We start from the raw sequence: 10,907 nt of genomic DNA, 5'->3' as shown, positions 1-10,907 counted from the left end.
AATGAGGCAAGTCCATCCAATCATGCGAGGCCCAAGGTAGTTCAAAAAAATGTAAGAAAAGAGCATTTACTTGCTGTGCTTCTCGGGATGAGGAAGAAAGTACTTTTTTGTCCTGCCCCTTGTTTTTCAAGACTTTTGGATTGTAAAACTTGCCCTAGCAAACTCTTTCTATGAACTGACACTTACAGTCTCAGCTTTGTGGTTCCTAGTCCTAAAGCACTATGCTATTCTAATGATCTCACTGAAACTCCAGCTTGCAGACAACCAACCAATTTTAGAATTTCTTAGTTTCTAATCTTGCAAGACAGTTTGCATAATCAACTCCCATCCTTCCTTCCTTCCTTCCTTCCTTCCTCCCTCCCTCCCTCCGTCCCTCCCTCCCTCCCTCCCTCCCTCCCTCCCTCCCTTCCTTCCTTCCTTCCTTCTTTCCTTCCTTCCTTCCTTTCCCTTCCTTCCTCTCTCCCTCTCTCCTTCCTTCGTTCCGTTCTCTCTCTCTTATTTGTTGATCTGTCTATGTACTGTTTTTTTTTTTTTTGCTCTCAGGAAGAACCTGAATAGATACACATTTAGTTATCCATCATTTAAATCTAGGCTTTAATGAGTATGGCAACTAAAACTAAATGTTATAGCACTCAAAATCATTGTATCAAAATATTAGACATCTGAAGCAATATTACTATTAATAATTCAAGGTCTTTAGTTTTTTCCTAAAATTTGTGGATAATGAACAGAAGTTTGATACATCACCATAGAATAAATTAAATTCAAAACATCAGAAGTTTCTTAGTAGGCCCACAATACCTCCCAAACCACCTTACCAAAGACGATTTTAGATCTGGACAGTTGCAGCTCGTGAGGCTGCCTCCCAATTTCCCCCACATCTGTAGCCTTGCCCACAGGCACAAAGAGCAGTAAGAACTTTCACATCTCACATGAGCACATCTGTTGGGTGGAATGTATTTTTTATGCAAGAAACGGATCTTCTGATTTGTACAGAGAGGGACAGAATGTGCTAAAATTGGAATGAGCTGCACCAGCAAGGCAGAACAAAGGCCAACTTGTTCCCACATAGCATAGCGTTGAGCTGCATTGGAGGCGTCCACTGCTCTTAGTTGATGCCATCGCTTGATAACAGATGGCAAAAACTCATGTATGAGGCAGTAGGAATTGTATTCATAACTCTCTTATATGTGGTAATCATGACTGACTCATGTATTGTAGAAAAGTAGGTGACATGCAATTAAAATATTAGTGCAACAGAGGGAAAGTGAATCGTTTAATGATGTTGGTTGGAAAAATTAAGTGTTTACCGACAAGACAAGTTAAAAACAATATAACTATCTCAAAGAAAATTCCTGAAAAATAAACTAGTGAAAGAAATACACATGAATATGTTCAAATACATATTCACATATATGTTTATATGTATATATGTTTGTATATGTTATATGTTTGTATATATGTAATAAAAGTATATAATGTTATAGAAATAGTTTTATTTTCTAATCAAAACCACAAGACCATAAAACCATTTGAGCTTAATATATTAAAAATAGTACAATAGCCTGGCACCAGTGGCTTACACGTATGAATCTAGCTATTCTAGATGCTGAACCCTAGAGGACAGTGGTTTGAAGAGAGCTCTGGTAGAACTATATAACCGGTGGTATGGATAGGAGGGGGATAATGGAGGTGAATGAAGGAAGGGTTGTCCTTGACTAAGAATAATTGCATTCATGATCTCACTTGTGGAAATGCAGCCCTTTTGTGCCACAACAGCAACATAAGAGGAAGAATACATTCTTCATGTAAAACAAAGAAAGACACACATAGACCAAGAAATAAATGCTTGATTTCTATTGAAAAAAACACAAGTATCATTAGCCGAGAGACACGTGCAGACATGTGGAGAATTTTTAAGTATGGGGAGAATTTTCTCTGCTGCTTTTATGGAAATAGATATGTCAATTTTTAATTATATGGAAACAATTTACGCATGTGCATTTCTTATGAAAAAAATGAGCACTCTTCATTGTTCTAACATTTTATTTTTTTATTTTTTTTGCCAGTCCTGGGCCTTGGACTCAGGGCCTGAGCACTGTCCCTGGCTTCTTCCCGCTCAAGGCTAGCACTCCGCCACTTGAGCCACAGCGCCGCTTCTGGCCGTTTTCTGTATATGTGGTGCTGGGGAATCGAACCTAGGGCCTCGTGTATCCGAGGCAGGCACTCTTGCCGCTAGGCTATATCCCCAGCCCTAACATTTTATTTTTAATAGCTATCTATTGAACTGATTCCATCAGTCTGTTTAGGATGTCCCACTTGCTAGCTGTACATGAGGATAAAAAAAGAATTCTCCTACTGTATTGTCTTGACAGATTTAAATTGTGATACATGCAGGCAAATTATTATGTCTCTAAAATCAAAATTTGAGAAAAACAAAGTCCTTTTTCAGGAAGACAAGCCAGTCACGTAATTGCAGAAGCCAGAGATCTTGAGGGTGTCATAGAATGGCAGGAGTCAGGGGCCCAGGGTTACGTATTCATGATCCCAGAGGTCCCTGTCCATGATTCGGTCCTGGGAAATGCATCCCTGTATGCTTAGACAGAACCAACAACTTCCTGATATGTATACTTCTTTTTATGGCCAATCGAGAACTGAAATTTAAGAATTTGTCCTAAATGTATGTGTGTCAGTGTACAGAGCTGTTTTCCCATCGTACTTTGAACTGTTTTCTCCTCCTTTCCACTTTATTTTTCTACAAGTTTCAACCTTTAATCTCAACTGTGTCTTCCAATTTTCAGCGTTCTTAATAGGATTTGAGAATGGAAGCTTTTTGTTTTTCTAACACCTTTCATTGTGGCTTTAATCTACAAGTTTTGTTCTTGAGCTTGCTTCTTTAGAAATATTTCTCCAAGCTGAGTGCCAGTGGTTCATATTTATTATCCTAGCAACCCAGAAATCTGAGATCTTAGGATCATTGTTCAAAGCCAGACAATGCAGACAAGTCAACAAGATTCAAGTGTGTGTGTGTGTGGTGTGTGTGTGTGTGTGTGTGTGTGTGTTCTAGGCTCTGTTGGCATTTAGAAGTTTGCCTAGAATCTCTTAGAGGCATGATTAAATAAGAGAGCAGATGTATTATATTTTGGAGAAAAAAAGCAAGACTAAATATAATTAAATATAAAATATAATCTTTAAACTCTCAGACTTTGTCCCCAAATATTGAAGATACTTGTATGAAGTAATTATTAAAACATTAAAGAAATAAAGAAATTTGAAATTAAAATTATTTGATAGTAACAATAATGCCTTCATTGTTGAATTTGAACTGATATTGAGAAACCACCTGTGCTTATTAGTGAGATTTAGCAAAGTGTGGGGAGTGCTATTTAACAGGACCAAATTTGAACTTAAATGATGCTAGGTACCAGCCAGGTGCTGGTGGCTCATGCCTGTAATCTTAGTGAGTCAGGAGGCTGAGTTCTGAGGCTCACGGTTCAAAGCTAGCCTGGGCAGGAAAGTCTGTGAGACTCCTACCCAATTAACCACTGAAAAACCAGAACGAGAAGTGGAACTATTGCTCAAAGTGGTCGAGTGCTAGCCTTGAACAAAAGAAGCCAGAGACAGTGCCCAGGTACTGAGTTTAAGTCCCAAGCCTGACTCCCCCCTGCAAAAAAAGATGGCTACATGTTTTATTAAATAATTATGATTTCTTAGGCTATGTGAGACCATTTTTTTCTTTTTAGAGTAACTAGCACTTTCAGCATACAAATATATCTTACAGAAAACAAAAAAAAAATAGAACAAACCACACAAAGTGTACTAACCTACACCTTCTCTTACATTCACCGGTTATATGTCCTTGTTCATTAATGCTAGACACTATCTCAGAGTGCTCCATTAATATAATAATATCCAGGGTAATCCTAGGAAATAAGGTTGATGGTAGAAAATGCACTGGCAGATGAATGCCACGTCAGTAGACTGTAGCTATTAATGTCGGGACTACGAGCTTTATTTTCACAGGCAATACTGAGTAGAATCAGAACATCAGGGCTGTGTGCACACAGGGCATTCTTCCTCAGCAAAGAGGATCATCCTCTGCATTTGGCCACTGCTACAGTTTAGATGTTCACTGTGATGCCATCTGTTAAGGTTGATTGTGTAGTGACCTTAGGCAGTCTGCAACCTGTTCAACTGCGCCCATAGATAAAGCTCTGGGTAGGAACCAGGAGGACAGATGGTAGGGTTGGAGATGAGGAACTTGTTTGTTACGGCTGTTGAAAATCATTCTTCTTGCCAAAGCCATTAAATGCTATATCCTTGGCACCGCATTTCTCAGCGAACAGGGTGTCCCCCTTGGTGGGTTAGCTGCAGGTAAACTGAAGCAGTCAACAGCCCCTAGCTATGAAGTTTGTCTTGTTTTCCAACTCTTTTCCAACTCTCCTATGGTAAGATGAAGGCGAGATCCAGCAATATAAACTTCTCTGCTCAGTTATGTGCAGCATTTCACTTAGGTAAAAAGTTGTTAGAACATATGTGTGCAGTGGGGAAAGTGACTAGATTAAAACCCTGCAAGTCACTTAAAATTTAGAAGTGTTAAGAAAGATTCATTGCCGCCAAGCGACTCCATATAACAACCACCTAGGGTTGGAGAGACAGGCAGTGGGGGCAGAACAGGCTGTCAGTGTCGTTGGGGAATGGAGTTTCTGGGGAGGTATTTGTGGCAGGCTGTCCTGTTTGTGATACAAGGTAAGGCTGAGGTGAGGCTTGGATGGGATGAGCTGATGAGATTCTGGGCAAGAGAATTCTAGGAAGGTCCGCTGGGGGGAGGATGGTCAGTGGCCATGCCATGGGAGTTCTGGTAACACTGAATTATAAGCACAAAGCAGGTTCCCAACCAAGAGGGCCTTTACTTAAATAGGACAAAATGGGGAAAAAGCAGGATAATGAGTAAAAATTCAAATGAACCGACTTTTAAAAATTCATGTACATGTTTCATGAAGATTTTTTCAATAACTACAGGAGTTTCTTTGGGAGAAAAATATGCCCAAATATTTCACATAACCTATATATGTGCAGATAAGGTAGTTATCATGGAGTAGTTTTTCCAGCTTGAAAATGAGAAAATGTTCCCCCTTGCTGCTCGATTTCCCTTTCTATAATATTGCCCTAAAATGTTACTGACTAAAAAGATCCATCTAAGTGACAGGAACTACAGGATAATTTAAATGAATTTCTCAAGCAAAATACATTTTTAAAAGTGAGAACTCAAAAATGTGAAAAAAGTGAACAATACCAACTATATCAATTCTGCATATTTGGACACATGCTTTTAATATATATTATATATAACATATATAATGTATATATATGCATATAAATATCCATGCTTGGTGCCAATGACTCATGGATGTTTAAAGCCAACCTAAGCAGAAAAGCCCTCAAGATTTCATTCCCCAAAATAATCCGCAAAAGGCCAGATTGAAGGTGCGAGTTACGTGGTAGAGTAGCGAACAACTAAACAGAAGGAGTTCAAGACGTTCAGTTCAAACTCCAGAACTGCCCAAAATAAAACATCAAACATATTCACTAAAGTAGAGCAATAACAGTTTGTGTGTGTCGTATTTTACATGCTCACAAACTTACAAATGTTATTAAAACTGTTCTGTTTAATGACTTGCAAATGTCTATGTTACTATGCAGCTTTTAAGCTCTGTTCATATCTTTGACAGTCTTCTCAGCACATTGGGTTTTAACTTCATTTTTGTGAACTGGTCTGATTACGGCTGCCATTGCATGGGCAGAATATATTTAATATCGTCAAGCCTGTGAATGAAATACTGATTTTTCTTCAAAACTTTGTCCTCTTCCTTTTGTGATTATTGTCAATGTTGCAAGGGTATTTTCTGTTCATATTTTAGTATGCTCTCAAAAGGATTTTATTATGACTGAGTAGGTGTTATTTAATTGGGTAGTTTTGAATATTAAAGTATCTACCTCTCTCTGCAAATTGGCTGCATACATTTAAACTCCTAATATAGATGCATATGGTGGTGAGCTGTGTGAACTGTTTGTTTTCCTGTAAAGAGGAAAACAACTTATCTTAATAATGTTTTAAGTTTTGCTCAGATGTATGAAATTATGTGTAATGGTTATGTTCGTTTGTATTTCCCAATCAGAATTAATTCTCTAATATGAGAGAATATTTATTCATAGATTCATTGATACTTGGGTATCTCCCATAGCTATTTACTGAGTAATTATTTTGCATAAAGCACTGGAGCCACGAGACTCAGTGCATTTGAAAAGCTGCTCTATTGTTTGGAATTTACAATGCAGAAAAAAGTGTCAATTTTGTTTATGGCTACTATGTTGCTTATATTTTTTATTTTTTCTCCTTACCTTTAAGGCAATTTCCATTCTTTCTATTATGATGTCTATGAAGATGCTATCTCTTAGTTTGCTCTTGATTGAATTTTGTAATTGTATGAGACAAGTACAGATCTAATTCTTTATTTTTATGTTATTAATATTTGTATTACCTATGGATATTTCCTTTAATTTTGATGTTAATTCTCTTAATATTGCTTTCTGTATTTTACGTAGATCTTATCCTACATGCTACAATTAAATAGTGACTTTATAGTGAATTTTTCTCTGACATTCCTTGTTATTTGTTATTTGTAGCCAAAAATTACTATATGGTTATAAATTTTGTTCTGATAATTTAGTTTAGGCAAATTCATCTAATCATTTCAATGTTTAAGTCTCAGATAATTTTCAGTTCTTTATATTTTTAACAATAGTTTATTAATAAATTTATAATTTGTGACATCCGAATTATCAAGTGTGACCATGTTAATTAATATTAAATTTTGCTAGTGCTTCTAATTTGGGATAGATTTTGTGAATATTTCATCGACACTTGGAAATGCAATGGTATAACTTTTATTTTCGCAACATTATCTGTGGAAAAGCATAGATAGGTATTTTAGTGAGTTTTCTCCTTTGCTATTAATGGCTATAAAAGACTCCGAATTGTGTAAGAATCATAACAGTGAGACATTGGTGAAGTTTGTGGGAGATTATTGCATGTCCAGTGTTCTCTGTAGGAGTTAATCTTGACAGCATATAGATATTACCAAGGCATATCATTGTCTGGCTATAGAAAAGCAAATCCCAAAGAAGATCTTGTAGGTATCCAGGAAAAAATGAAAATCTTTTGTAGACTAACAAGGATAAAATGACAGCAGATTTCAGAAACTAGAAACGATTACAAGGAAGAACAGAATGAATATCACAAAAGTGTCTTACATACATGTACAAAAAGGCCACAATTAATGTTTGAAATTAATACATGCTAATGAAATGGAGCAGAGTGGATGGAAATACTAAAATTGTTGAAAATTTAAAAAAAAATCTATATAATTTTAATCGCTAATGAAACTATCTGGAAAAGACTGTAGTCTCTAAGAAAATGAGAAAGTTGTCTTTACTAGACTTATTTATGAAAGTAGTGTTAAGGGAAGTAAAGTTATAGCAATAAAAAAATTGAGACCTATATTAAAAAAAGGAAGAGTGATGGAGAAGTATAAAGGTAAAATACAATGTTTTTACTTGTGTTACGATACAGTTCCAAAAATACAGTTGTTTAAACAAACGTGAGAACCATGCATTGTATAATGATGTAGATAATGAAATGAGTAGTGCTAATGAAAGAAGAACCAGGACTGTGAATTTGAACACATAAAGTGTGTGTACAATATGTAAAATAGCAGTGCGCCATATGTGAAAATAGCACTTGATGTGACTGCTGAGAGAAGAGGCAGTAAGTGAGGAAGAGGATGCAACGAATAATTTTTATAATGAGGTATTATACACATATATGGATGTGTTAAATTAAAATCCCCTTGTACACTATTTAGAAATAGTGAACAGTAAAGTATCTGTACTATATATGGAATTATAGTGTGCATTTGAAGGTTGGTCGCATTTTTTAAATGCATAGTATACACTCAAGAAATAACAAACTACAGAAGTAAATTTTAGTGAAATGCTTAAGAGGGAAATGTGATTGGATCAGATTAATTTATTGATTAAAATAAGTAAGAAATCAATGTGAAATGAAAAAATAATTTTAAGGTGGCAGATATTAGAAGATATGAATCCAGCTATACAAATAAATTCTATAATGGTAAGTAATTACATGTAACACTTGAAAGACAGAAATTATGAGTGGATACATGAGTTCCTTAAATATAAACTTCAGGTAAGAATATCAGAAAGAAAGCAAGAAGAAAAGCAAAACTAGAAAATTTCAGCTAGGTTAAAAGTGAATAGTACATGAAGGAATTCATAATAATATACTATATCAACACTTCTCAAAAGAGAAAATGCTTGTTGTTACCTTGTCCAGATTTCTGTCTTTGCTTTTCTTCCATAGATGTCAAGAAAAAGCAACTGATACATGAAACTTCATTATGGAAGTTATTATCGTTTCATTTTTTCTTTTCTTTTCCAACATAATCAGGATTACTCACAGTTGGTGGTCTGACTTGCATCAAGAAATTCACACATTATTTTAGCTTACTTTTTCCTTTTAGTTTAAAATGTCTTGCCTTCATTTGATTTAACCACTTTTCATATGTAAACTACCTAGAAGTTTTAATAACTGTGACTTCAATGAGAGTCAACAGTGTGACTTGGCTGTCAAAAGCCAGCTAATGCATTATTCGGTGTTATTAATAGAAATGTAAAAGCTTAGAATGAAAGGGGAAGGAGTCCTTCTGTTTTGTGGGCAAATCATACATGATGGGCAGTATCTTTCTCAGTTCTAGCCATCATGTTTGACCAGTGAGTGCATAAGAAATGTTTCCAGGCAGATGATTAAGATTGAGGGTCTGCAAGATATTTCAACTGAAGACATCTTAAAGAGATTGAAGAGAGAGATTATCAAATATATAAATGCGATTTCTGTGGATGGGCATCTTTGTAAAGCAATATCCTGAAATTGGTGTCCTTGGAGGGGATTTGTCTGGAGGAAGGTGAAACCTATGCACAATTGCTTCTAGGTCAGATTGCCATGGATACGATCTGAGACACCTCCAGTCAACCTGTAACAGGGAATGTCCACCCAGAGAATGGAGGACAGTGTGTTCAGAATGCTTCTCTGTGGGGCTGCTACTATAAAAACCAAATATGTCAGGCTGGGAATGTGGCTTAGCGGTAGAGTGCTTGCCTAGCATGCACAAAACTCTGGGTTCAAATCCTCAGCACCACATAAACAGAAAAGGCCAGAAGTGGCGCTGTGGCTCAAGTGGTAGAGTGCTAGCCTTGAGCACAAAGAAGCCCTGGGACTCAGACCCTGAGTCCAACCCCAGGACTGGCAAAATAAAATAAAATACAATAAAATAATAAAAGAAAATTTGTCACTGTCAGTGGCCTCGGCTTGCTCAGAAGCTCAGTGCTTGTAATGAGAAGAATTTACTATGTGGAACACAGATTCTTTAGTAATTATTTTATAGAGTATCAAAACTTCTCACTCTGTCTCATCCATGCTACTCTGTGGATGACTTCTCATAATTTTCTTGGTATGTTTCTCAGCTTCTTTTACTTACAGCCATGGTTATGGTTCAATTATTTCTTAGTTAGATAATGTATAGAAAGGAAGGTTTGAATAACAGATAAGAAAGCAAGTATAAAAACTGCAAATATCACACATTATTTTAGCTTTTGTCCAGGTAAGCATATTTCAGAAATCATGAACTCACCAAAGTATAATCTTTGATGAAATAGTCTCATTTAAAATTCCTTTGAAATTCTGCAATTTATCAACCATTAATATGAGTTCTCACTGGCCTTGAAGATTTAAGCTGTTTTTTCTTTTAATGTCCAAAAAAAATACCTACACTAGTAAGCCATTTAAGAAAAAATAAAAACGAGAAACATGGCTCAAGACCAAATGCAGAAAAGGGAAATAAAACAAAGGAAATACAGGTGAAAAAAGAAAAAGGATAAAAGAGATTTCTCCTCTTTATCACAATTAAGGCAAAATATTTCAAATCCATGAACAATTCAAGTTCCATTTATACACGCCAGTGGGGATATATGGATGTATGAAAGAAAATAGAGGCATGGCGTCTGCAGATTTTAAAAGAGTATTTCACAGCCCAGGTTCAAGTTTTGAATATTCTTTGCAGAAAGAAACATAGGTAAATTTGTAATCTCCTATCATGCCCTTGATTTAGCAAGACCAATCAAAGAAGTAGAGTTGTGTGGCTGATCAAATCCCGTAGAAACCATTAGACCAAGCCTATGACCCGTGGAAACCATTAGGCCACATACAAGACCTGGCTCAGACAAAAGCTGGAAGAACTCATTGAAGTTAGGTTACTTTTTTCTTTTCTTTAGATCTCACATAGGGAAGCAAAAGTTAAATAACCGGATTAGGCTCATGGCATAACATACGGACATCTCCTACTGTGTATATAGTTTAGAATAAACAGAATTAAATACCTCTGAATTTGGGCTGGGGATATAGCCTAGCGGCAAGAGTGCCTGCCTCGGATACACGAGGCCCTAGGTTCGATTCCCCAGCACCACATATACAGAAGCGGCGCTGTGGCTCAAGTGGCAGAGTGCTAGCCTTGAGCGGGAAGAAGCCAGAGACAGTGCTCAGGCCCTGAGTCCAAGGCCCAGGACTGGCAAAAAAAAAAAAAAAAAAAAAAAACAAAAAACCTCTGAATTTAGTCTTAAGAGAACTTAAACCCCTTACTTACATTATTATGTTAAACATAATTAAAAAATATCTGTATATGATTAAAAGACCTTTTTTGCAAATGCTGTACAAAGGTGGATCACATCCTTGAAAAATCACTAGGATTGTCTTTTAAAAATATCCATTATAA

The sequence above is a fragment of the Perognathus longimembris genome, chromosome 14 (assembly GCF_023159225.1).
Source record: "Perognathus longimembris pacificus isolate PPM17 chromosome 14, ASM2315922v1, whole genome shotgun sequence".
NCBI lineage: Eukaryota > Metazoa > Chordata > Mammalia > Rodentia > Heteromyidae > Perognathus > Perognathus longimembris.
Note: the sequence above shows the minus strand (reverse complement) of the source record.